The sequence below is a fragment of the Dermacentor silvarum genome, chromosome 3 (genome assembly GCF_013339745.2).
Source record: "Dermacentor silvarum isolate Dsil-2018 chromosome 3, BIME_Dsil_1.4, whole genome shotgun sequence".
NCBI classification, from domain to species: domain Eukaryota; kingdom Metazoa; phylum Arthropoda; class Arachnida; order Ixodida; family Ixodidae; genus Dermacentor; species Dermacentor silvarum.
In genome coordinates, this window is record NC_051156.1 from 44,550,090 (window position 1) to 44,574,647 (window position 24,558).

At 48.5% G+C, this 24,558-nt stretch overlaps 1 long non-coding RNA gene across 1 annotated transcript; it reads left to right on the plus strand.

The window, feature by feature from the left end:
* The first annotated feature begins 18,988 nt into the window (after positions 1-18,988).
* LOC125943765 (uncharacterized) lies at positions 18,989-21,581 on the plus strand. Its single transcript, XR_007465882.1, has 3 exons — positions 18,989-19,208; positions 19,306-19,375; positions 20,447-21,581. It is a non-coding gene; the product is annotated as an uncharacterized LOC125943765 (long non-coding RNA).
* The last annotated feature ends 2,977 nt before the right edge of the window (positions 21,582-24,558 follow it).

The following is a 24,558-nucleotide window of genomic DNA, read 5'->3' on the forward strand; positions in this document are numbered from 1 at the left end:
TTCGTTTTATATATATGAGCACGATGATTCGTTATATATATTCACACGTATACATGTTTATCTTTCACCGGTGGCCGCTTTCCATCGGCTAACAAATGTTAAACAGTTATTGCTCAGCGCAGGACGCGCCTGTATCGGAAGTTTCTAGAACGTTATCGATGCTTCTTTCCGTTGCCTGTTTTCACCGACGCTTATGTTATCTGATTGTATGACCGACGCGAATTGTCTAGAACTTTCTGGAAGACACGCGGGCACCAGGGAATAATCTGGAACATTCGATGACTCATGTATAAAAGCTGGCGCGTTTCGCCGCTGAGCAGATTTTCGACGATCGCCGACTGTGTTCGCCGCTTTCGTTGTGCTTCGAGTGTAGCTTGCTTTTGTGGGCACAGGTTCGCCCAATAAAAAATCAGTGTCGTAATACAGTTTTACGACTGTTTACTTCAGCGTCACTACTACGTGACATTATATATATATATATATATATATATATATATTGTAATGAAGAAGAAGAGCACACGGACAAGGCCAGCCAGATCGACTGTTCAATGCCTGCAGTGCAACCAGTAGGCCAGTCGGATCGCCAGTGCTTAGCACGAGTGGGAGCCGTTCGTGCAACCAGCTGTTCCTGCTCTGCGTCACCCGCCTTTCGATTACGAACAGACGCTACCATCTGAACTGTTCAGTACACCCCTTTACAATTGGTGGAAGGTGCTGGGTTTTCAAGAACATTTCCACCCTGGGACTCCGGTCTCGCACTCTGCCTTCCGTCATGCCTGACTCTCCCCAGCCGACGTCGCCGCCACCCTCCGTTGCCTGCTCTGGCGCTCTCCCGCTCCGCCATCCCGCGGTTTTCAGCGGTACGGATGAGCAAGACGTCAATGACTGGTTGTCTACCTATGAACGGGTGAGCTTGCACAATCGTTGGGACGATACCGCCAAGTTAAATGCCGTCATCTTCTACCTTGCGGGAGTGGCTCACCTGTGGTTTAAAAATCACGAAGCCGACTTTCAGTCCTGGTCCGCGTTCAAGACCAGTTTCGCTGAAGGGTTCGGTCGCCCCGCCGTCCACAAGTTGCGCGCCGGGCAGCGGTTACGAGAGCGAGCTCAACAACCCGGTGAAACATTCACCTGTTATATCGAAGAGGTTCTCGACCTATGCAAACGGGTGGATGCGTCTATGACGGAAAATGACAAATTGAAACACATTTTGAAGGGCATCGCTGATGACATCTTCCAAATGTTGATCGCCAAGAGTCCGCGTACCGTAGCAGAGCTCATAAACTTGTGCCAAAGCTACGACGAGTTGAGGAGGCAGCGCGCTTTGACCAGGCGCCCCTCAGTGGCTGACGAGACCCTCTCTTCCATGACAGTATTGTCTGATCGCTCCCCCCTGCTCACACAAATCCAAGCTTTCGTGCGGGAGGAAGTTGCACGACAGCTTTCTCTACTGCCCTTCGCTGAGCTACCCCAACAGCAGCGGCTGCCGCAACAGCCTCCTACACAGCTCGCTCCGACGCTCCGGCGGGTTATTGAAGACCAAGTTGCTGAGGCTCTCCCAACGCAGCATCAGCAGTCCCCTGTCGCAGCGCCACTTACTTACGCATCCGTCGCCCCCAGCCTCCTCGTCAACCACTCGTTGCGCTACATCCACGGCCGCTACCACCCGTTCAGCATCCCGTTCATCGACCTCCTCCTGCCTTTGCTAATCCTTGGCGTACGCAAGACAACAGGCCCATATGTTATGCCTGCGGTATTCCCGGCCATGTTGCACGACTCTGCCGCCGCCGCATGCTGCACTCTGATGGCTTTGCGCAGTCGCCTCCCTACGCCGACGTGCAACCTTTCCACGACACTTCTTTTAGTCGGCAGTCGAACAGGCCACCAGCCGAGTGCCCGGTCCTTACACGTCGATCACCTTCCCCGCGTCGCCGCTCGTTGTCCCCGATGCGTCGGCGCCCTTCACCCACGCAAGAGGAAAACTAAGCGCCGCAGTTCAGGAGGCAGGAACTGCGTCGCCATCGATCTGTACAAGTCCTTCATTGTCGCCTGCGAACGTTGTCGACCTTACTGTTGACGGCGTCTCTACCGTTGCGCTAATTGATACTGGAGCAGCCGTGTCTGTCCTAAACGAACGCCTCTCTCGCGCTTTACGAAAAGTTACGACGCCAATTTCTGGGTTTTCTCTTCGCACAGCAAGCGCCCAGCCAGTTCGGCCTTCAGCAGCATGTACAGCTAGAGTTATTATTCAGGGCGTTCTCTATATTGTGGAGTTTGTGGTTCTGCAGTCATGCTCTCACGACGTGATACTCGGGTGGGACTTTCTTTCGCGAAATAACGCTGTCATCAACTGTGCGCGTGCTGAAGTCGAATTATCGCCTCTGTGTGACGTGCCCCTCGTCGACGCCACTTCTCTTCCCGCTAAGCTAGTCCTTCGGGAAGACATCGCCATGCCGCCGTACTCGTGTGCCGTTGTTCCCGTCTTTTGTGGCGCTGTCTCTGAAGGCGCTGTCCTCTTCACTCCTTCGGAACTCTTCATAACCCGCAAAGATGTTCCCCTCCCTTTCGCCACGCTTGACATTTCAGCCGGTTTCAGCTCCATCATTGTCTGCAATCCTCTTCCTACAGCCCTGAAGGCTCTTTGCGGCGAAACACTTGGCCGTGTTCAGCCTCTTGATGACATGTTTATTACCGACGTGCCGGATGCTTCGCATGCACAGCTCACTGACTTCTGTGCACTTTCCACTTCTGCTCCGCCATCACCTGACTTATTCACACCTTTCATTGCCGACGACCTTACTTCCGAGCAGCGCTCCCAGCTTCTTCACCTGCTTGCCCAGTTCCGTTCTTCTTTTGATGTCGCTCAGCCTACTCTGGGCCGCACGTCAACCGTCAGCCACCACATCGACACTGGCTCCAACGCGCCTTTGCGGCAGCGCCCGTACCGCGTCTCAGCCAAGGAGCGTCAGGTGATCAGTGAGCACGTCGACGACATGCTTCAGCGCGGCGTCATTCGACCTTCCCATAGCCCGTGGGCATCACCGGTGGTTCTCGTCACAAAAAAAGATGGTTCCATTCGGTTCTGCGTCGATTATCGCCGTCTTAATAAGATAACGCGAAAAGACGTGTACCCTTTACCGCGCATTGACGACGCTCTGGACAGCTTTCAAGGCGCTGAATTCTTCTCTTCGTTGGATTTACGCTCGGGCTACTGGCAGGTCCCGATGTCAGCAATTGATCGCCCTAAAACCGCATTCATTACTCCAGATGGTTTATACGAATTTAACGTGATGCCATTTGGCCTATGCAATGCGCCTGTTACGTTTGAGCGAATGATGGACAATATATTGCGCGGCCTAAAATGGAGCACGTGTTTATGCTACCTCGACGACATCGTTGTGTTCGCCCCTGATTTCAGCACGCATCTTCTCCGCCTTAGGCAAGTGTTGATGTCCTTGACCAACGCAGGCCTGCAACTGAACTTGAAAAAGTGCCAGTTCGCCGCGCGGAAGCTCATGATTCTAGCTCACGTCGTATCTCAAGACGGCATTTGCCCCGACCCATCAAAAGTTCGCGCTGTGGCAGAGTTTCCTAAACCTAAGACACTCAAAGAACTCCACGCCTTCATCGGCCTTTGTTCTTACTTCCGACGCTTTGTTCGCAATTTTGCCTCGATTATATCACCTCTGACACAACTCTTAAGTGGCGCCAACGACCTATCCTCCTGGTCTCCTGCATGCGACACCGCGGTCGTGACCTTACGCCGTCTCCTGACGTCTCCGCCTATACTGCGACACTATGATCCCACCGCCCCGACTGAAGTGCATACCGATGCCAGTGGTATTGGCCTTGGTGCTGTTCTTGCGCAGCGTAAGCCTGGCTACTCCGAGTACGTCGTTGCTTACGCCAGTCGTGCGCTGACCAAAGCGGAACGCAATTACAGCGTCACAGAAAAAGAATGCCTGGCCATCGTTTGGGCACTCGGGAAGTTTCGCCCTTATTTATACGGCAGACCTTTCAATGTGGTTACTGACCATCACGCCCTTTGTTGGTTATCCTCTTTAAAAGACCCGTCTGGACGCCTTGCCCGCTGGGCTCTTCGCATTCAAGAATACGACATACACGTCATCTACCGCTCAGGCCGCAAGCACACTGACGCTGACGCTCTGTCCCGCTCTCCGCTGCCAGCCGACACTACCTCCCCCTCCACCTTTGAGACGGTGTCGTCGGTCGACATCGACACCTTCGCATCAGAACAGCGCAAGGATCCTTGGGTGGCCTCTCTTTTGGATCTCCTTTCTCGCTCACCAGCATCTCCCATCTCCCGCTCCCTGCGTCGCCAGGCTGCCCATTTTGCTGTCCGGGATAACCTCTTGTACCGACGCAACTACCAGCCCGATGGTCGCAAGTGGCTCCTAGTTATCCCCAGGTCTTTGCGTTCCGACATATGCGCGTCTTTCCATAATGACCCACAATGTGCACACGCCGGAGTTTTGAAGACGTATGAGCGCTTGCGGCAACGTTACTACTGGCGAGGAATGTTTACTTTTGTCCAAAAGTTTGTCCGCTCGTGCCCGCAATGCCAACGCCGCAAATCTCCGCCTCATCCGGCCCACGGTTTATTACAGCCGCTTCCGTGCCCTGCTCGTGCCTTCGACCGTGTGGGAATCGACCTGTACGGGCCGCTACCGCTAACACCTGCTGGCAAACGATGGATTATTGTAGCGGTTGATCACCTTACACGCTATGCCGAAACCGCCGCTCTACCTGCAGCAACCGCCAGTGACGTTGCATCCTTTCTGCTCCATCGTTTCATTCTTCGTCATGGCCCGCCTCGGGAACTGCTGAGCGATAGAGGCCGCGTGTTTTTGTCGCAGGTGGTTGAAGCTCTGCTTGCTCAATGCCGCATAGTTCACCGGACCACTACGGCGTACCATCCTCAAACTAACGGGCTTACGGAGCGCTTCAATCGAACCCTTGGTGATATGCTCGCCATGTACGTTTCATCGGAGCATACAAACTGGGACATCATCCTCCCATTTGTCACGTACGCATATAATACGGCTACCCAAAGTACTACGGGATTTTCCCCGTACTTCCTCCTCTACGGTCGCGATCCTTCCCATACCATCGATACGGTTTTGCCTTATACACCAGACGCGTCAGAGTGTGCTCCCGTATCAGCCGTCGCCCGATACGCCGAGGAATGCCGTCAATTAGCCCGTCATTTCACCTCCGACGACCAACAGCGACAAAAAGACAACCGCGATGGTGACGCTACGAATCAGAACTTCGCTCCCGGCACACTTGTCTTGTTGTCCGTACCTTATACCACGCCTGGACTTTCGACAAAACTTCTCTCGAAGTATGATGGACCATACCGCATCGTCGAACGCACCTCTCCGGTCAATTATGTCATAGAGCCGCTTACACCGACATCCGACAAGCGCCGCCGTGGACGGGATATTGTCCACGTTCACCGCCTGAAACCATTTTATGAACCGCTCGTCTCCACGTCGTAAGTCGCCAGGATGGCTCCGCTTTTGCACCGGGGGTAATTGTAATGAAGAAGAAGAGCACACGGACAAGGCCAGCCAGATCGACTGTTCAATGCCTGCAGTGCAACCAGTAGGCCAGCCGGATCGCCAGTGCTTAGCACGAGTGGGAGCCGTTCGTGCAACCAGCTGTTCCTGCTCTGCGTCACCCGCCTTTCGATTACGAACAGACGCTACCATCTGAACTGTTCAGTACACCCCTTTACAATATATATATATATATATATATATATATATATATATATATATAACGAACGAGAAGAAAGGGAACCGAGGGGCCCGATTATTTTAGGGTGAGTCTATTCTCCCGGCAGTATTTCTCCCGACGCTCACCTCCTATTGGCGCTCGGAAGTCACATGACAAACTGCCGGGGGAAAAACGGCCTGCAGGTTCGCCCTAACCTAACATCACACCACCTAATTTCACCTAATCTAACCTAACATAACACAACAACCTAACATAACACACCCTAACCTTCCAAGAGCCAATAGGAGGTGAGTGCCGGCAGAAATTCGGTGCAGAAGTTCTCTCGGCTGCCGGGAGAATAGCCACTGCCATTGTTTTAATAAGCATATCATAAGAAGCCAACAAACAATAACACCAAGGACAGCCTGTTGTCCTTGGTGTTATTGTTTGTTGGCTTCTTATGATTTGCTTAATATATATATATATATATATATATATATATAGTACTAGTTATCACCGTGTAATCGTCCACTGCGGTCCACTAAGGCCAGCGTCGAGCTAGCGCCGCTCTCATTAGCAGTGGACTGCTGCCCAAGCTGACCGCACTTGGTCAAGTTGTGGGCAGTTTTCTTGCATCATAAATGCATATACACGACGTGTGGGTACACATCGCCGGAAAGAAAAGCATGGCGCCTATATTTATGCAAACATTATTTTCCTTAAAATATCAAACAAGCTTATTTCTAATTGTATAATTCTAATTGAATTCAAGCAATGATTTCAGCGAGCAGGCGGCATTGCTCTTTGAGCGCATAAAATTGCTTTTGTGTTCGAATGCACTTTCAAGTTCGTGCAAATTTATAAGAACCGCATCGAAACAAAAGCGATGTACACTATTGTTGCAGCAGTGAAAAATAAGCAAAATCAGCCCAACCAAAGAATACTCAAAGTACTGCACAGATTCCAAAAATATTACAAATCTCCCTGCTAGTGCATGTGGAAAATATTTCTTTGTGCGTACAACAATAACAATGTTTACAAAATAAAACAAACCTTTGTTTTTCTCACAGAGCACACACTAGATACAAAGCACGTTAAGAGCATGCCTAAGAATATGCAGTAAGGCGAAATGAAAAAAAAAAACTCTTTGCCGTTAAGGACGTCATCGAAGTCTCTAATTATGTAACGCGGCTCAAAGTGCAATTCGCACACGGCACATGTCTGATCAAGCTTCTTGTCTTCACGGTGTAAGTTTCTTTCTCACTGATGTCTCCTTTCTTCGTCTTGTGGGACGGTGAAAAGAGACGCCTTCGGCGAGTCTTTCACTCGACTATAGCCTGTCCGGCACCCTGGTGAAAAACAGTAATTGCGCCGGAGTTTCTTAGCGCACCGTAGAACGAGCACAAAGGAAGTCCGAGGACGTTGCAGAGGCAAGTCGACGAACGTTGCACTTTACAAAAACAATCAAAATCAAGTCGATTCGCGTCCTCGTGTGCAGACTGCAGCAAGCGAATGGCAGTGACGGGAGCGCACACGCTGGCACGGGTCTTCAGGTGGAACTAGCTCCAGTGCCCCTAGCGGCCTCCGGCTCCGGCGACATGCGCGGCTTCAGCTGGAAGCGTGCGCCGCATAGGGCAGAGAGCACACTACCCAATATTCTAGTACACTGTACTGCAAAGCATGCGCCGCCCCAGCCGCTCATCCCACTCGACCGTATTCTAGTACACACTAGGCGCAACGTCACTATATGGCCATGACGTCACCACTCCTCGCTCGGGCGGGCGATTTGAATTGCGTTAGAGGTACGCGGACGCTTCAGACGCAATTTCCTCTTAAAATAAGTCTTTTCATGGCACGAAACAAGCGTTTCGAGGTTTCTGGTATGATATTTTAGCAGTCCGCATTGAAATATTTGCCTTTAGTGTCCCTTCAAAGAGCGAGTAAGCCGTGGTTACGTAAAATGAGCGGTGGTTCTTTTGGAGAAAGGGAGCCGGTTCTCTCTCCGAAAGAACCGCCGCTGACTTGAACCACGACTCACCCATTCTTCAAAAAGAGCGGCTCAAAAGACAGCCAAGGCGAGGGGGTGGAGGCGACTCTTGCCGAGGAAGGGCGGGAGGGCAGTTGCTTTTTCGCACCGCTAATAGATGGCGCGGAAATCGCACCCACCAGAAGAGACTGAACAGTTCGCCAGGGCTCGAGAGAGAGCCGGCTTCCTCTCTCCGAAGGAACTGTCGCTCACTTACTGAACCACCGCTCCCTCGCTCTTCAAAAGAGTGGCTCAAAAGATCCGGCTCGCTCCTGAGCGAGTTCCGCTCAGGAGCGAGCGGTGGTTCAGTAAGTGAGCGGCGGTTCTTTCGGAGAGAGAAAGCCGGCTCTCTCTCGTTCTGCGAGCCGCGAGGAACCGTTCCTAAGAACGGTTCGATGACAGAAGAGATTACCATTACGATGACAGAAGAGACGTGAAATTCTACGCTGTAATGATTAGAAGCAACGCAGTCAGCTGTGGAAGCAGACGACGACGACGACGAACGCGGGAACAGTGGCACGAGCGCGTGCCGAGCACGAGCCACCTGTGCAGATCTGAGAGCAGATGGTTTTTTAGCGTTACATCGCCGACGCAGGCTAGCGTATACAAGCTTCGCTTCAATAAAAAGATTTGGTTAACGTGATTTCACATTCTTTTTTTTCGATGCTCGTGTCAGCTAACTGACATATAGGCACGACGTGTTTCCTGCTGCCAGTTTTCGCCGAGTCTATGCTCTTGTTGAGTTTCTTTCTTTATGCTTAAAAAGCGAGAGTTTTTCACAATCACTTCGGTGGCTGCACACAGAGCGCGGACTGTCAGTCCACTGTCAGCACACACGCTCTTAAACAAGGAGCACATTTACGAGAAAGGGCCACCTATATTGCCGGTGTCGATATATTTATTCACAATTTACACTTATTATCCCGATGCGTTGATGAGCCACACTCTGAAGCCTGCGCTCCGTATTATGATAAAAAAGTCCCAGTTTCGCCTGAAGGGCGAAGCATCGATTATGATAGCTATTTAGTGAACAGCTATACGAAGCAAAGATAGCAGTTTTATCTGCCGTATACATTTATAAACATATTCATACTAACTGTAGAGAGGCACTCTAGTTTAATTAATTAGAGCGTAGAGCACTGCAACGAGACGAGAGGTTACACAGCGCAGGCAACACAGGCACACGGCTTCGACCAACTCGTCATCGTCGTCTTTCTTGAAGCAGTGCATACTGCTCGTTCTTCTTCAGTACATAACTAAATTATTAATCCAGGGACGCTGGAGTGAAGAAGCAAGGTAGTAGCAGCGAGCGAATTGACCTTCGTGCTGCCTCTCGCATCAGCGTGAACTAAGCCGCGAAAAACAGCGCACGGCGGACTCTGTCCCCGTCGCAGATGGCTTTCAAGATACGTTTCAAGGTGGCTTTCAAGAGTAGAACGCCCCCCCCCTCCCCTTCCTGCCTTCACTCCCCTCTCCCCTGGAGCCTTGCGCGCGACGGAACACTGCGCGCTTCCTCCCTTGAGTGCGCACAATTAAGCCGCGATAGCCGGCTTACCCTCGCACACTATGACTGCGATTAGTTTGCATGCGATTAGGTTCAACTTCATATCTGTTCAATGGCACAAATATGCTGCTTAGATGATAACATTCGGTTTCAACAGGCATGGTGGCAGTGGCTTCGGATCGCCCTGCTATGCCCTAAGGCACGGGACCAAACCCCGGCCGTGTCGGCTCCATGTTGATGGGGGCGGAATTTAAAAACGGCTGTGTACAATGCATTGAGTACACGTTAAAGAACTCCAGATGGTTGAAATTATTCCTGAGTCACCCCCTACGGCGTGCCTCATATCATATCCTTGTTTGTACAGACAAATGAACAGAATTTATTTAAAGATTTTTTAACACGCAGTTTAATTCTGCAAACATACATAGGAATATTGTCCTCCATGATGTGTTCGTATTGGTCATTCACATTTTCCCCCATCATACTATTGCAGGGAAGAATATTTGCAGGAGATATATACACAGGGAGAATGCGTAGCTCTATACTACAGGGCAGAGCGATACCGTTGATCGATACCGCGGTCACATCATCTTCTTCTTCTCCTCACAACCGCTTTCCATAACGGCACAAACTACTACGTAACAAGGTAAATGCTCGAAAAAAAAGTTGAATTGTGAGTCATATGAATATTTAACTAGCGTCTCCACATATACAGGAAATGGGATAGGCACTTGAAATGTAATGTTACAGAGATGTTTGCTGGTTATATGCATGAAAGGCAAATCTGAAATACATTGCCGAGCTTTGTCTATTCGCAGCATGCCCTGACTTTCTAGAACAATGTGTACCGTAGCACACCGGCACCAGATGATCGTGTGGTTCGCGCTAGGTCGAGTTTCAACAGAGCTAGCTTGTTTAACCGCTTTGTCAAGTCTACCTGAAGAATATAGGCTTGCTGCATTTGGTGGAAGTGCTGGGTAGTCCCCCTCAGTGTCTTGGAACTCCGCAGCGATACGCTACCATCTGCCTTCACAATCACCGAGGACGCCGGCCTCTCGGGAGCTGCTCCCGCTCCCATATCTGTCGTGTGCTCTGGGGAGCTTCATCAGCGTGATCCTCCAGTCTTCAGTGGCACTGACGGTCACGACATGGAAGACTGGCTGGCCTAGTATGAACGCGTTAGCGCACACAAGTCGGATGACTGCGTCAAGCTGACTCACGTCATCTTTTATCTTGGCCAACCTGCGGTTCAAGAACCACGAAGCTGATTTTACCACCTGGTGAGCTTTCAAAGAGACCTTCGTTTCGTTTTTCGGCCGGCCAGCGGTGCGCAAGCTTCGCGCGGAACACGGTCTCAGCGGATGATTTCAACAAATTGGTGAGACGTCCACAAGCTGCACTGAGGATGTCATCGGCCTCTTTAGGCGGGTGAATGCGTTCATGTCGGAACCTGACAGAATCAAACACACCATGAAAGACATAGATGATGACGCCTTCCATCGTCTTTCAAAAAACCCACAGAGCGTTACTCAAGTTATTGAGCTTTGCCAAAGTTTTCAGGAGCTGCGTTAGAGCACTGCACGGGCCCGGGCCGGCCCGCGGGCCCGTGCAGTGTCGGTGGGCTCGGGCCGGGCTCGGGCTTGAGGCCGCGGGCCCGGGCCGGACTCGGGCTTGAGGTCAAGGGTCCCGGCCAAACTCGGGCCAGCTCATTGAAGGGCCTAAGTAGGCCTTCGAGCACACGCGACCGTTATGCATTGCATGGTTCAATGCATTCTGTGCCAAGCTGAAGTGACACGTGCGAGATGACTGTCATCATCATCATCAGCCTATATTTATGTCCACTGCAGGACGAAGGCCTCTCCCTGTGATCTCCAATTAACCCTGTCTTGCGCTAGCTCATTCCAATTTGCGCTTGCGAATTTCCTAACTTCATCACCCCACCTAGTTCTCTGCCGTCCTGGACTGCGCTTCCCTTCTCTTGGTATCCATTCTGTTGCTCTAATGGTCTATCGGTTATCCATCCTACGCAATACATGGCCTGCATAGCTCCATTTTTTCCGCTTAATGTCAACTAGAATATCGGTTATTCCCGTTTGTTCTCAGATCCACACCGCTCTCTTGACTGCATATCTTATCAGATGACTATATCTTATCAAAGAAAATAGTGAAACAGATTGTCATTTTAACAGCGGAGCTGTTTCAGCCGGGCCTAATGTGTCCGATGAATCCAAAAAATGTGGGCCGATCCTGGCAGCGTGCAGAAAGGGTCCAAGCGCAATGGCACATACACCTGTGAACTATGGAAGCTGAGCCTGGATAAGTCTAGCTAAGAATGGTGGGGACTAATTGCCTATCGATAGGCAATTGATAGCCAATCAATAGTTAGTCGATAATCTATCAATAATAAATAAATTCCGGGAAATGGTGGGGATGACTTGGTAGTGCTTAGTCTAGCCCAAAAGCTAGGGCTAGCTAGGTGTCCATCATCTCCGCGGTAGCATTGCGCCGCAAGTGCAAGCTACGCTAATTTTTTTTCTTTTCCGCAAAGACGAACATTGTTTCCGCGTAAGGAAAAATAAATTATACAAAGAACCACTCCTCAAACCATTTCCATGTTACCGCTTTTGCGATCGCACTATTACCAGTGTCGATACTATGGCATTATTTTAGCGCTAAGGCCAGTTACTTTTGTGCTTCAATGCATAAAACAGCGTTTTCCTCAAAAAGTTAACTGGAACGCCCATGCATTTCGTTGGACACTTTGAAAATTAATATTTCGAAACTAGTTCAGTCTTGAGAATTCGTTCCAAGTGGATACGCCTTGCGAACTCAGCGGCTATAATTCGCAGATTGAAAGATGTTCCGTAAAATAAATAATTAAAAAGTTAATTCGTGTAATTATGTTAAATATTCAATCAGGTGTTTTGACCATCCATCAGGCCATCCATGTCAGAATTAGCTTGGAACTACATAAAACAATTAGCCTCCTTAGAGCGTCGTCGCATTAATGCGAACACAAGAAATCCTGAGATATGGTCAGTTCCATACTTCAGAACACTCTATAAGCATCAGTCGTTAATACATTACCTACCATTCACTTTGAAAAGATACAAAAATTTCAGTAAGAAAGAACTCAGCTGGCACTTTAGTCGCTTGTAATGTATCTGATGTGATTATTATTCTGTCTTTGTGTATGGTTCTGAGTATATAATGTAAATCCTGTTTCGGTTTTCATAGCAAATGTTGATCTTGTAAAATTCAGTCTCATACTATGTTGTATAGCTGGTGTTGCGTTGTTTTGTATAGCTAGTATTGTTATTATAGTGTTGTTTAAAACGCATTCTGTTAAAACTTTTTCCAATTCTGTTAACTCGCCGTGACGCAAATATTCTTTGTCTTTCCGTTCATAGCTATTTCGTCTATGAGGAATTCCAGCGAGAGCTGGAAATATATGTGAATTATTGTGCATTTGTGCACACTGTTTGCTGTAGTATTGCCTTGCCTGGTCTTATGGGTCACGTCAAGCTACATATGTAGCTTTTAGTGCAAAATGACCGTCTAGCATGTCAACTGGACAATAAATTGAGTTGATTTGATTGATTTCGTCGGACACTTTGAAAATTATCTCGAAACTGGTTTAGTCCTGAGAATTCGCTCCAAGTGGATACGCCTTGCGAACTCGGCGGCTATAATTCGTCTATTGAAAGATGTGCCATAACATAATTATTTAAAACGTTAATTAACGTAATTATGTAAATTATTCAATTAGGTGTTTTGATTTATCGTGGAAGTAATTGCTGACTCATCGAGTAGTTTAGATCAAGGATAATAACTGTGCTTTCTGCCACAGGCAATCTTTAAAAATTTGGTTCAGCTAAAATGAAATGCCCTGTATATTTGCATGCTAAATGACATCATAGAACCATATCGTACAAATCAAGGTAAGTGCATGTGCACCACCGGAAAAAATAGTAGCACAGGCAATGGGCCGGATTACTAATGTTCCCGTGGGAGAAACAAAGATTTCGGCCTTTTATTGCTTATATACTGGAGCTGATTAAACCTCGAGAAGGTGAGGCTGACAGATTCGGTACAATCTGTAAGTAAGAAAAATAATTTTTTTCCTACAGGCTGGGCCTGGTCATGCACACGCGGGCCCCAGCTAAGCTTAGGAATGAACGCCCGGGCCCGGGCTGGTCTCGGTCATGTACGCCCGGGCCCGGGCCGGGCTCGGGCTTTGTATTACGGGCCCGGGCTGGGCTCGGGCCTCGTAAAGCGGGCCCGGGGCGGGCTCGGGCCGAAAAATCAGGCCCGTGCAGTGCTCTAAGCTGCGTAAACAGCGCATCCCCACACGTCGCTCTGGTATGCAAACGGCTGACCTTTCAGCTTTGGATCGCAGCAGCGCTGGTATTGACTACACCTCCTCGCTGCCTGAAATTCAGCAATACGTACGCGAGGAAGTTGCACGTTAGCTCTCTGTTGTGGCATCGGTCACCGAGCATCTCACCACAGTGGACCAGTCGCTTCGTCGGGTTACCCAGTTTCAAGTTGCTGAGGTCCTCTCGTCCCCCACTTCGCCGCCGCAAGTTACGGCGCTGCTCACACATTGCTGAGGCCCTTACAAGATCTTATGCCCAACTGACGTTAGTCCCATCCAGCCAAGCCACCAACTGCTACACGCCGCCAAGTCCGGTACGGCCAGTTTAGGTACCGTTCTCGCATCCGAGACCACCTGTAAACCCCTGGCGCACTCCCGACAACCGGCCAGTGTGCTACGCTTGCCGTACTCCGGGACATGTTGCCTGCCTCTGTCACCGCCGCCTACTATATTTTCGCGATGGCTCTCCCAACCTTAGCCATGTCCCTCAACGAGCTTCACACCCTCTTACACCTGACGAAACGAACTTGCCTTCAGTTTGCGCCAATCTCCTTCTCCCCGCCGCCGCTCCCTTTCCCCCATAATTCACCGTTCCAACCATGCTAAGGAGGAAAATTAACAGCCGCAGTTCCTGAGGCAAGAACTGCGCCGTCGTCGAAATTTTCAGGGCCTCATCTTTCGCCGCCTAACGAGATTGCAGTGTTAGTAGATGGTGTCGCGACGAATGCTCTTGTCGACACAGGAGCAGCTGTTTGTGTGATTAGTGAAGTTCTATGCCGCAAACTGACGACCCCAATTTTTGATATTTCGCTGCGCACATGAGCTCGCAGCACGTCAAAACTTCGGCCACCTGCACCGCTCGTGAACAAGATGCGCTCTAAATCTTCGAATTTGTCGTTTCTCATGCATCGCATGACGTTATCCTGGGCTGGGACTTTCTTTCCGCGCATCATGTAGTTGTCGACTACGCTCGTGCACAGCTCGCCTTGTCTCCGTTCTGGGCCGGTATTTTGTAGCGATGACTTTAATGTCATAATGCCTTTTCGCGCTTATCGCGCTTTTCAGTGGTCAGAGCGACGGTCCGCTCGCGTTATCAACGTTGATATCGTGAGCCGACCGTCGCTCTGACCACTTACAAAGCGCGATAAGTGCGAAAAGGCATTGACATTAAAGGCATCCCTACAAAATAGCGGCCCTGTACCACAACCGTCGATCACCATCGCCCGTCTGCTAAAGTGGATGTCGCTGCTGACGTCGTCATCCCTGCTTTCTCTCTCGCCTTAGTGTCCGCCACCTGTGATGCTGTCCCCAATCAACTGTGCTTTTTGCGCTGTCTATAGAATGTGCGCGTCGCCGGAACCTTGTGCTACCGTTTGCAGTCGTCACAATTGATGATGATTCCGGTGCAGGTTACGCGTGCAATTCGTTTCGCTGCCCTTCAACTCTATTACATGGCGAACCTGTTGGCCGTCTCGACACTTTTGATGCCATCTTTCCGTTTGATGCGCCCTGCGATACACCTCTGCCTATCAATGCCATCACTTCTGCCACCGCACCCGCCTCACCCGACCCCTACATCTTGTTGCGCAGCGTCGATAACGCGCTCCCGCAAGCTCAGCACTATCAGCTCGTTCAACTGCTTGACCATTTTTGGGCCTCTTTCGACCTCGGTCAACCTTGTTTGGGGCGCACGTCAGCGGTTATTCACCGTATTGACACCGGTCACCATGTTCCACTGCGTCAGCGTCCCTATCGAGTGTCACAAGCTAAATGCAACGTCATTAGTGAACAAGTCGATGACATGCTGCAACGTGGCCTGATCCAGTATTCACACAGTCCTTGGGCTTCTCCGGTCGTAATGGTGCGGAAAAAGGACGGCTCAATCATATTTTGCGTGGATTACTGCCGACTAAACAAGGATGTTTATTCTCTACCACGAATAGACGATGCCCTCGATTGTCTACAAGGTGCCGAATTTTTCTCTTCCCTGGATCTTTGCTCTGGATACTGGCAAGTGCCGATGGCTGAAGCAGACCATCCAAAGAGGGCTTTTGTGACCCCTGAGGGATTATACGAATTTAATGTGATACTCTTCGGTCTATGTAACGCGCCTGCGACTTTCGAGAGGATGATGGACACTATCCTCCGGGTACTTAAGTGGCGCATCTGCCTTTGCTACTTAGACGACATAGTTATCTTTTCTGTCAATTTTGAATCTCATTTCGATTTCCTCGAGCAAGCTTTTGAGTGTCTCACAGCCGCCGGTTTTCTGAAAAAATACCATTTTGGTGCCAGGAAGATTACGATTCTAGGCCACGTCGTTTCACGAGCGGAAATCCTACCAGACCCTGCCAAACTGCGAGCCGTTGCCGAGTTCCCCAAGGCAACCACTCTTAAACAACTCCGTGGCTTCATCTGCGTGTGCTCTTATTTTCGGCGTTTCATCCGTAATTTCGCCTCTATTATCGCCCCCTTGACTCGGCTACTTGCCAGCAGCGCTGACCTCTCGGCATGGAATCCCGATTGCGACGAGTAATTTATGGAGCTCCGCCGGCTCCTTACGTCCCCTCCAGTACTGCGCCACTTCGATCCCAATTAGAGCACTGCACGGGCCGATTTTTGCGGCCCGGGCCCGGCCCGGGCCCGTTTTCACATTGGGCGGCCCGCCCGAGCCCGATCAAAACTTATATGGCGAGACCCGGGCCCGGCCCGGGCCCGGAAGTAATCTACGTTACCCGCCCGGCCCGGCCCGCCACCCCTTTACCTTAAGCCTGAGCCCGGCCCGAGCCCGACTCGAAACCGGCCCGAAACCGAAAAATACATGTTTTTCAGAGTTGAGAGCCCGAGAATAACTCGCAGAAAGCCCGAGCCCGGCCCGGGCCCGCGTCAAAAAACCGGAGCCCGGCCCGGGCCCGGGTCAAAAAGCACAGGCCGTGCCCGAGCCCGTGAAAAAACTCCTCTACCCGGCCCGGCCCAGCCCACGCCCGTACAAAAATGACTGTTGATTTTCTATTGACGTATTGTTGGGGTATTGTTGAATCAACGGACTTTCAACAAAGTCTCTAAAGTCTTTGAGTTCGCTCAACAGTTGCACAATGATATTTTACCATTGAGAGCTTCTCAATAAATAATTTATTGAGTAATTTGTGTTGATTTTCGTAGTTGTTTTTTGTTGTGTAGCAGTTGAGTTTAGCATATACTAATTAGGACTCGCATATGAAGGCGACATTTCAAAACTTTATTAAGAAGCAATCTTTGCCTCATTCTTGTCACTTTGCGGTAGGTAGGTAGGTTCTAGTTTGGGCTCGCTTTCGTAAAAAGAAAACAGTGTGTGACCAACTTTGGCACCGAACGTTGACCTTCGAGCGCAGCAGCCCGGTGCTCTAACCTTTAGGCCACGAGCGCACGCGTACGTCTCTCGTTCCTAAACCAGTCAGCGCTTTGAATGCTCGGCGTGCGCGCCCCCATGTAACTTCCTCGTCTTCCTGCGACAGCTCGCGCTTTGAGGCGCCATGTTAGACTCTACTATGTCCGGCACCAGCCCACTTTCGTAGCCGTTTACGCTACGTAGAAACTGCGACGTTGAACCAGCTTCATGATCGCCCACGAGTGACTTGTTCGCCGGCGTACAAGTGCCATCGTCGTTTTAACATACGGCATAGCCATAGGTGCGATCCAAAATGCGCACGTTTTAGGGAGCAAAAGAATGTGAAATTCACTTGAAAACACGGTGACTGTGTGCATGGGGAGTTCCCCAAAAGTAGACACGGCGGCAGCGCGGATGGTGGCGATAAGACAGGCGCCGACAAGCGACGACGCTACCTTTGAGCATCGGACGCGCTGTGCGAACCGTGGGATGCAAGCGCGCACAGGCTGTACACATACACTTCAGAGGTCTTAGAATTTCCTGTGCCACACCCTGTCTCTCGAAAGCATAATACATTTTTTTTATCCAACGGGCGTGGTACTAGATATCAAACAACGAACGCGCTTCGAGAGCACAGCGCGTTGAAGTAGTTTCGGATTCAGCAACAGCCGCAACATTACGCAGCTAATCGCTGTCTCAGCGGCTGCTCCCGACACTCGCCTTGCAGAAGCATGCGATAAAATTCTTGCCATGGAAGCCTCCCTAAAGCCCCTATATTTATAAAAGTAGCGCCATTCTTAGATCTTGCCGCCACCGCGCTCACCCCGGCGCTTCCTCCTCGCCCTCTCTTAGCCGCCTCCTGTCGCCCCAGCCTCCTCCGCTCCCCCATTGGCCAATCCGTGTCACGTGGAAGTTCGCGTCGCGCTTTTGTATATTTTTTTCTTTCCAGCGCGCTCCGACTGCCATTCTCGGGCCATTGCGACGAAAGTGCTGTACGCACAAACGGATCAAACGTGTTAGGGACAAGAACTTCGTTGTGATGGCATGCTGCTGCGCCTTAAGTTGCCGCAACCGACAAGGCGAGGGCAAAAGGCTTTTTTTGTTTACCATCCGGCGTGCGCAAACGCTTGTTGCACACTTGATATTTGCGCCGTCTCGCATCGTCGCGTTGCTACTTCCAAAACGGCATTATTAAGACCAGTTACTGACTAACGAAGCAAAATCGCGCCTCAAAAACGTCTCCGCAGGGCGCGATCGAAGTTTTCCTCGGATTTCCTCTGGTAGCGCGTTAGATGTCGTCTGCCACGGCAGGCCCGACGCAGGCGGCGCCACTGTCGATATCGCGCCTCGATCGCGCTGGTCGCGCCGAGCGCGATAGTGGAACGGAGGAGAAGGGAAGTGGATGGCGCTACTTTTATAAATATAGGGGCTTTAAGCCTCCCAAGCCTGCAGCTCTCCTATGTTCAGTGAAACGAACGAAGGCCAAAGAGAAATGAAAGAAATCAAACAACAGTTACGCGCCCACGTTATACCTTACCTTTTACCGCGTCATCTGCAGAGATGCTGCAAACTACTTAAACAAGTTGTTCATAAAAATAAAGATATTAGTAATAACTTTTACTCATAGGTGACGCAATGAACGCCAAACCAGTGTTTGAGCATGAGTGTTTAAGTGTGTGCGTGCATGCGTGACTTTATTGTGAGCAGTCTTTTGCAACGGTATCCAGTGTGCCGTTAGTTTCGTAGTCGCAATTTTGTTAATCGTATTATTTACTTTTACGCTATAAATTAAGTTTTCTTTCAAAATTTATTATGTTTTGTATGAACAAAAATTATCAATTATTATTTATGGATTTTAGGGCTTATATTTAGTAGGAACGATTTTATTAACTTAATACGATACTGAGGCTGTGACCACTTTTCGACTCTGTCACTCGTCTGAACTTGTGCGGTGGTTCTTGCCGCGCGCGCTTTGTTGGAAGCATTTTTCTTTTGTTTTTGGACATCATGACGCAAGTTTTAGTGAAATTGCTCTATGATGATAAGTGGGATGTTTATCCGTTGAAGACGTTTGCTGGCGCAGCTACTGGTCTTCGGGTGATGTTCGAGCCTGGCAGTTTTGATGAGTTGCGCGGCAGAATTTACGATGGAAGGAAGCCGAACACAGCCGCAGTCTGACTTCTGCACACAGGTAAGTGATTTCGTTTTCTTGAGCACATAGCCGCGTTTCTTTTTTTTTTTCACTTGGACGATCGTCAGATGTTAAGCACACCGTTCACTTTCTGCAGGCAAACCGCATGCCCTGGAGCGAAAGCGCGCGAAGCTAGCGCTTGCTGCCGCCGCTGCTTCGATTGAAATGTTCGTAATATTATCTACTAATTTGTTATCGCAATCGATGCTTCGCCTTTGGAGCGACACTGCGATATTAAAAAAAATATTCTTAATCTGTAGTGGCTCATAGTATACCTTAAGGCTAGTGTGCACATTTTCTCGCGTAGTCGTTAACTGCGCCTCTATTTGCGTGGTGGCTAATGTCGCGGTGTGCTGCAAAATATATTTCGCCTTTTCGGTATGTGCGGAGAACAGCCTACCGATAAGTCCTGCATCGGCGCGATGATTACACGGATACACATCGTAAATGAACAGTGGCGTGGTGGCGACGTCGGCAAAGCCGCCGACGGGCTTGCCTTATCACACATCGCCACCCCAACCGCAGTAAGCATATTTATCAAACGTGACGTGTTGCCGTTTAAGGCGTACTGCACGCTTTTAATAGGCGATAACTCAAGCGCGCCGCCGTTCTCTAATACCTCTTTGAGCTGGGCCGACTCGAATGTGCGTTGCTTGCAGAAACGAAAGGAACGCCAGACGGCTCATCGGCGCCTCAAGCTAAGCGCCGCACTCGAGCACCGTTAACGCGGCGAGGAATGGCACGTTCATGAAGATAGCTCACTGCACACACGCAAGCGTGCAATGCGCACAGGACGCGTACGCAACGCGCGGCACACAAATCGCGCGGAATGTTCTTAGCCACGCAGCAGCGGATACTAAGCTTCAAAGAAGCGGTGCCGGTTCTCACTAGCACGCTCGCGCGCGCATTGCTCTCGGCGAATTTTTAGGTCTGCCCTGCTGCTCCCGAAGATTCGGACTGCTGCTTGGTATCGGCTGTGTACTATAGCATGGTCTTTCGTGTTGTGAGAGAGCCGGGAATATATTTCACCGGTGTGAAACAAACATCGGTGTGCGTATCTTTGGTAACATTTACTGTAACAATCCATTTCATCATTTTCGCGACGGCCCTCTTGAAAGAGACGTAAATTTTTAATTGCCAGTGTAGTGCGTACTAATATTTAGTGCGTGGTTATGTATATTGTGTGACAGATTTTTAATTTGCATTTTCTAATTCTGTCTACATTCCCTTCTCTACAGGTTACACATGCACCAAATGCCCAGGTGCTAACGTGTCGTTCGTCAAGAACAGCTTGGCGTCGTTTCTCGCAAGAGACATCCATTGATCTGCGGCTGATTCACCAGGAAGCTCGCATCTCTGTTGCCACTCTGCGTCAAGTGGGATTTCTAACTATCTTTTATTCTGCCCTGTGGTGTACGCTGTGAAGCTGTGAAGACTTACTTTCATGGACGCTGTGAAGGCTTACTTTCGATGTGTTCTGCCTTTTAGTTGTAAAGAATTGGCTACCTTGTGAGTGGAGGTAGTTCCTTTTTCTTGTGAGAATGTTTATCAGCCTAACCAAGTGGTACATGCGTACTTGAAACAGCAGCACAGACGAGGATAATGAAATAAGTAGGAACACATACAAGCGCCGACTCAACTAGAAGTTTATTCTTGAAGACAGGTTGTAAACACATTGGAACTTGACAAAGATAAGAAACCATGTATGCGTGGCCTTTGTGATTAAACAAAATTGTGTTTTCTGCTGTAAGGGGTAGAACGAACAATTGTTTCATCACAAAGACCAGAACACAAGAGAAATTACGGAAGCCTTATTTATTGATTGCAAAGAAGACAAATGCATAAGCTATCTGTTGCTCTTAATGGGAAAGAGTTGGGATTTTTAAAAGAGCTCTCCTTGTTTGGTGGTATCACTTATAGGACATCTTTCACAGTTTTTTTTTACCTGCATATTTATACTACAAAACACGTCTTTCGTTCCTTTTTTTGTTTCACCGGGCTGTCTGCCACGCATGCATGGCTATTTCTTTGTCAAGTTGGCCAGTGTGCTTAATATCTTTGTCGTCACGAACAAACTTCTAGTTGAGTCAGAATTATTGTGTGTTCCTACCTTATTTCACCGTTCTCATCTTTGTTTGAGCTGTTTGTAAAGTATGTACACACACCAAATTACCAAAGTATCCGTAAAATTGAGATACATGAAGTTATTTGCACTATTCATTTCTGCAAGAATGGTATAGCTTCTCATCTCGTTTGTTCTTAACGTTGTTGTACAGTTTTTGTAATATATAGCTTGGAAAGACGTTTTCTGTCAGATTAAATATGCATGTATGTCACTTTCGATATTTTTTTTCAACATGGGTAGTGCAGCTGCTTCCATCTTTCAGTTGCTGCTTTGTCGCAACTTTTATATATTTTATGCAGCGAAATGCTGGTGGAATTATATATATTTATGTGCGCAAATGTGGTAAATGGTGTTTTGTATATACATTTATTTGCGTTTTTTACTAGCTCTCCAATCTGGCTGTACAGTTATTGAAACCTTTTCTCATGCTTTATAATGAGTCGTTCTAGGCTCTTTGATGATGCAGGTGACCATTTATTTCACTGTTGGGAATTGCGTTAGCTGTGTGTCACTCCAGTTGTCTGTGTATTTTATGTCACTTCATTATATCATTGAAAGTATTAGCCTTGCATTAGCTTTTTATTGACCGAGGTACCAGTCAGTTGCTGTGTAGGGTGAAAAAAGCCCAAAGAAATGATTTCATTAGCTTTGTTCAAGTCCAGAAAAAAATTCACTGATGAGCTCACTAAATTAGAAAATGCCACCAGGAAACTCTTCCGCACCCAAAAGTAACACAATAAATTAAATACTGTTCACACTCGAGAGGGAAACAGCGCGAAAAAACTCGACAAGAAGGGAGACACACACCAGCGCTTCTTGTCCCTTCTTGTCTTCTGGTGTTTTTTTGCGCTGTTTCCCTCTCGAGTATGCACCGACTAGCCCAAGCCTCTACTGTCTTGAAATACTGTGCAGTTCTTGACTTATGCCAGGGAGGTAAGCTGCTTTTACAGCACAAATGTTTTAGAAGTTTACCTCTGAAAAACACGATTCAGGTGTTTTGTATATATATACATGAAGTCATTTGTTTCCAGTTTACTTGTTATTTTGCCTACTCACAGGCAGCCGTAAACCCTTCTGTGAGTGTTTACTGGGTGTGTGAAGCATTTTACTGTAAGGTATCCAGTGGTCTTCATTTTTGTATTTATGCATGCAAGCCAAGAGTTCATGTGTTCAAAGTTAGTTACAAGGGTATGCTTAAGGTCTGCCTTTGACTCACTTGACTGTTGTTTTTACAAAATATTTTTTTTCTGCTGTAATTGTGAAATATAATTCTTTCTGCTGTAATAAACTTCAAGTTGAGTGAGCATTCGTGTGTATTCTTATCTTAATTCAGCGTTCGCATCTCTGTTTGAGCTCCTGTTTGTCAAGTCTGTACATACACCAAATTGCCAAAGTGCTCGTAAAATTGTGACACATAAGGCTATTTGCATTGTTTATTCCTGCAAGAAGGCTATAGGTTTCCATCTTCCATTTGTTTTTAACATTGCTGTACATCTTTGTAGGTCAAGTTCAACGAGTCCCTTAGGTAGCCAATAAGAGTGAGAACTTTGTAAAATTTATCAATTTCATCCATCATCATCGTAGTTCTAAACCCACTAAGTTCTACTTTTTAGTTCTCATGACCCTGCTTTGTGCTGTGCTGTACAGGCACAGGAAGCTTTTTTTATGCTGTAAGTGCAGGTGGTGTTGTATATCTTCCAGAAAAAATTGTTGCGAGTTTAACTAGGCATGTGTACGCTTTTGCTACATTTTTTCAGCATGTGTGCTATAGTTCTGCTCCCTTACACTTAATAGCACTGTAGGCACTAGCGTATGTCTTCAGGTTTCATACAGTTGTGCCTTATATACTGTAATAATGTGTCATGTGCACGCTATATTACATATTAGGGTACATGAAATATGTCAGTCGCTCCTTTGCATCCGTTCGGATTAGGGAAAGTTATTTGAAGAGGCACCGGGGCATGCAAGTGCAAATAGCAAAGCAATTTCAAAATTAAGTGCACTAAAATGCCACAAGCCCAACAAAATATCAATGATATTTCAGTGGCAATTTTCGAAATATCAATGCCATCTCAACAGGCGCACGCTGTACTTTTCAATTTTTCAATGCTGTGTCAATAATCACTCAACAAATGGTCAACAGAACAATTACAACAGCATTTCAAGACTGTATCAATGGAAACCCAACAGAAATTCAACAGAAATTACACAATGATATGTCTAAGCACAATGTGCTTTCAATACTAACTCAACAACTATTCAACATTGACTTGCCCAATTGTGTTTCAATAAAATTTCAGTGGCCAATATTCAAGAGCCCTCAACACTTTGCTCAATGATATCCCAACAAAATTCCAATGCATGCTCAATACGATACTCAACATTGACCAATGATATTTCAATGCATTCTCAACAAAAATTTTTGTAAGGCCGGGCCGGGCCCGGGCTTTCGGGTAAGCCCGAGCCCGTGCAGTGCTCTAATCCCAATGCGCCTACTGAAATTGACATGGACGCTATCGATGTCGGTCTTGGTGCCATTCTCGCCCGACGCAAAGACTGCTGTGCCGAGTATGTCGTTGTATATGCCAGCCGTACCCTAACAAAGGCAGAGTCAAACTATTCTGTAACGGAAAAAGAATGTTAGGCAGTTATTTGGGCAATCGGCAAATTCCGTACTTACCTCTACGGATGCCAGTTTGACGTTGTGAGTGACCACCTTGTGAGTATGCTTTGTTGTCATCTATGAAAGACCCCACTGGTTGCCTGGCTCGGTGGGCTTTACGCCTTCAAGAGTATAATATACGTGTCATTTATCGCTCGGGACGCAAACATTCAGACGCCGATGCCCTATCCCGTTCTCCGCTGGCTTCTGATCTACTTTGTTTACAAACTTCCACCTGCGATTCGTCGTCCCTCAGCATCCCCGACATGCCGGCCGAGCAACGCAAGGATTCCTGGATCGCTTGTCTGCTCGAAGTTCTATCTCACCGTTCGCTTGAATCTGTCTCACGCACCATTCGTCGTCAAGCACAACACTTTGTCGTTCGTGAAGGCTTGTTGTACTGCAGGAATTACTGGCGCGACATGTATCGATACATTCGCCAGTACGTGTGGTCATGCCTTTCGTGCCACCGTCGCAAGACACCCCCTCATAGCACCGCTGGTCCTTCGCAACCTTTACCGTGCCCTGCATGACCATTCGACCGCGTTGGCAATGATCGTTAT